The sequence below is a fragment of the Dendroctonus ponderosae genome, unplaced genomic scaffold, assembly GCF_020466585.1.
Source record: "Dendroctonus ponderosae isolate FM_Combo_2020 unplaced genomic scaffold, Dpon_F_20191213v2 Dpon_F_20191213_11, whole genome shotgun sequence".
NCBI lineage: Eukaryota > Metazoa > Arthropoda > Insecta > Coleoptera > Curculionidae > Dendroctonus > Dendroctonus ponderosae.
Genome location: NW_026017213.1, coordinates 1,298,238 through 1,301,918, shown reverse-complemented (window position 1 = coordinate 1,301,918; position 3,681 = coordinate 1,298,238). Strand labels below are relative to the sequence as shown.

Below are 3,681 nucleotides of genomic sequence, written 5' to 3'. Positions count from 1 at the left end.
TTGAAATTGTGCACGTTTGCTTTGTAAGTTTCCAGGGTGCAAACTATACCACCTGGAAGAATTTTTGAAAATTTGCAAAGTCAAACTTATCCGCGTTTAATTTGTTCATTCACAAGTAGCAAATTAGGACAGTTAGAAGTTTAAAACTGCTAAAAAACGATTACTCTTTTAGTGCCCAGGGTTTATTTTGATTTGGATTATTCAGTGCTTTTTGAGGATTTTTCGCAATTTGCACAAAATTCTGGAATTGAAATTGTGCACGTTTGCTTTGTAAGTTTCCAGGGTGCAAACTATACCACTTGAAAGATTGCATTTTTGTGAAAGGGTGCAAAAAATGTTTAAAAAGTTTATTAGGCGATTTTGGCGCATTTCCTACAATTTTCTTTAAACCATCAAGTCTAAATTGCGCTTTTTCTATGATATGATTTCTTATGATAAAATAGGCTTCCGTTAAACGCATAAAAGCGGTTTTTATTTGGCAATAAGCTGAATTCTAAAAAAAAAACGTCCACAAACCTGCAGTAGGTATTTATTATGGTCGTTTGCTTTATAAATTCACCGGTTGGCAACCAGAAGAAATTGACACCCGAAAATGTGCACTTAACAAGTCTTCCCTTATTAGGCGCACAAAATTTGAATTTGTTCCGGGGTTTGCTGGGAAACTGTTTTTTAACTTTCCGTTGAACCTTCAAACCGATGAAAAATGGGCGTTTGCTTATAAACAATCACAGGTGGCAAACAGAGACAATATTATGAAAGTTCGGCAATCGCTGAGCTTAAAACCGTTGAACTGATATGTATTTGAGCTCACAAATTAGTTTCCTAGGACCATCTGAAACTCGTGAAAGTTTGACGCTCTGAGACGCTAAACTTTGAGAAACTTTGTTTGGACGAGGAAACGTGGCTCTGTTCGGTCCATTCAGTAGTTTAGATGAGCGTCATGCCTTCGGGCTGTCGGTCAAAGCGAGAAGTTTGCTTTATGTGAGAAAACTTGAAAAGCGGGCGCAGTCGGTAGGAATTGCCGCAGTTTGCCACAGCTCAGAATCCTTCGCTGTTTCATATGATTTCCACTCAATTTGACTTCCATTTCCTGCCAGTTTAAGGGCCAACCAGTTGCAATTTGTCCGCTAAAGCCCCATGACATCCAGCTACCGACAATGCCTATTGATCGGCCGGTTCTTCCGCTATAAATCATCGAAAACGCAATTTCGTCCGCTCTAACTCCCGGCTTCCACTTTAATTATTCGGCATAAAGCCGAAAGGAGTCGACGTGCTGCACTCACTCTAATAGCTTTCCAGTTTTTCACCATAATTGGATCCATTTTTGCGGCGAATTGTTCGTCGAAAACAAATCCTGGACAGCAACAGCTTTCCAACGACTCCCACGAAATGTGCCATATTGATTCGCGTGGATGGTAAACTGGAGGAGACCAACACGGCTAACCAAGGAAAAATACATTTTCATGGCCCTTTGAATGAACGGATATTGAACCTTTCAAAGGCCCTGCGTCAAATTATGAGCACGTGATAATAAAGGGCGGATCATTTGCACTAAGGTCGCTTCTGCATAGTGGGGAAAAGGTCAAGAAATGGGGTTTTAATGGAAAGCGCCAATAATAAAATTTATGTACTTTGCGCTTTGCGAGTTTGAGTGGGTTCTGAATGGAAAATCCCATAGGGATGCAAGAACCTGCTCTGAAGGATGAAGGGACACTGCGGTTTGGATTCCTGGAAAGCTGGCGCAGTTAGTAGGATGAATTTGAGTTTGTGCAAATCATGCATTCAACAAGTTTCCTTGATTTAGGTTTAAGGCAATGTTGAGAAGCCATCTGGATTGGGAAACTCCTAAAAGCGGCAACACCCGCACAAAAAAGTGCCCAGCTGGGACCGCAAACCCTTAAACTTACTTTACAAATCCAGGAAAGCGAAACCTCTACACAATAAACGGCGAAGCTAATCTACGCGCTACAATAATAAGCACTGATTTTTACACGAGATTTTACATAATCTACATTGGCACGCACATTTCCGGTTCGCGTTCACATTACCGCATCAATCTGGATCATTTGGAACGAATTGGGAAACGAAAAATCGCCCCCCTGGATCGGAATCGTGCCGCTTTTATTCCAACACTGAAGGAGATTTGCCCTTTGTGGCGCATATCGACCCGTATCCTAGTTTGCGCGCATTCACCGTGGACATATCAAATCGTGGGGTCCCACAGGACCTCTTCTGCACTATTAAAGGGTTGAAAATGCCCTCGAAGTGCATCAGGTCAAGTCCAGGATGCGGGGCTATTTTCATTAAAAAACCATATCAAGATCTACGGAGGTGCCGCATTTTCAGGCCCCTTCAGGTTCTTCGAGTGCGAAAGGTTCAGTGAGCTACAAACCTTCCACTCAGTTCTTTTACATACACCGACGGTGTCTTCATGTGTTTAAATTATGAAATAAATTTCGAATCTTTCGTCGCTGTGTAAAAAGTTTTGAAGTTTCTTTCCAGCTTCGAATTTGGAACAAAAATCAAACGATTTTCTATCAAAAAACGAACAGAATAAGCGAAAGTTTATAACAGATTATTTGGAATTCTCGTCACGTCCGTTCCTCTGAAGCCGGTAGAATTTGTAAAAAAATGTGTTTTTTTAGTTTTGATTGAATTTTTTTTGCTTTGCTTTCTACTCAAAAACGCTTTATTTTGTAGTTTCTCTTAAAAATATTGACGATCTGCAGGACTTTTACGCGAAAAGTGACAAATAAGACAAATTTATAGCTTTGTATAAATTTGAAAAAAACGTTTTTCAGTGTCGAATTCGAAACGGAAATAAATTCTAACCGACTTTTCCCGAAAACCATTAAGGTTTTCTCCAAAACCGATAACAAAACGAAAAGTTTTTAATCGAAAACGCAAAAAAGCATAATTTTCTGATGATTCTCTTATTTTCTGACAATAATGGGGTGTTTTCAGCCAAAAATTACAAAATTAATTTTGCTACAAAATAGTCCTCATACATCAGTTTGCAGCGAACTTTAGAAAACCCATTTCAGCTTCGTATTTGGAACAAAAACCAAATAATTTTATTCAGTTTGTCACCGAAAGTAATTAAGATTATATTGAAAAAACGACCAGAGAGCAAAAGTTTACAAAAAATTATTGGGAAAATTCGCCGCCCTCATCGCTCTGAGGATTTCTAAAGTTCCTTTAAATTCTCAGGTCATTCCAGTTTTTGCAAAGTTTCTATTAAGCAATTCTTTCTACGCGAAAATCGCATTATTTTTTAGTTTTACTTAAAATACTGGCAATATTCCGGTATTTTCTCTCAAAAGCAGGATGGTAATTAGCTTCTCTGGATACGGTTTGCTTGTTGTTGGAGCTTCCGGATCGATAAATCTTTTTCGGTGGTTCTTTTGGAGCAACAGGTCGAGGCCCCAAAGACAATGTATACAATTGACAAATTTTCCCAAATACACCCACACATAAAGTTTCCACAGGTAATAATTTTTAGCTGAAACAATTCCATTAGAGCTCCCGGTCTAAATTGTGCACATTTGCTCATAAATTCGCTTGTGGCAAACTAGCCCCGATTCAGTTCTGAAATTTGGAATATTCGTGCTAAAAGCTCGGAAATGTTATTTTGGATTGGTTGATTTAGTTATTTTAGCAGCAATATTGTCAAAAGTGTCG

The 3,681-nt window shown here is 39.0% G+C and overlaps 1 protein-coding gene across 1 annotated transcript in view; it reads right to left on the bottom strand.

Annotated features, from left to right (window-relative positions):
- LOC109536064 (probable cationic amino acid transporter) overlaps nt 1-2,120 on the bottom strand; it is an 18,537-nt gene extending 16,417 nt beyond the window's left edge. Inside the window, exon 1 of the mRNA XM_048662565.1 lies at nt 1,908-2,120. The gene's annotated coding sequence lies outside the window, so the exon portion shown is untranslated. The remainder of the gene's footprint in view (nt 1-1,907) is intronic.
- Nucleotides 2,121-3,681: the final 1,561 nt, after the last annotated feature.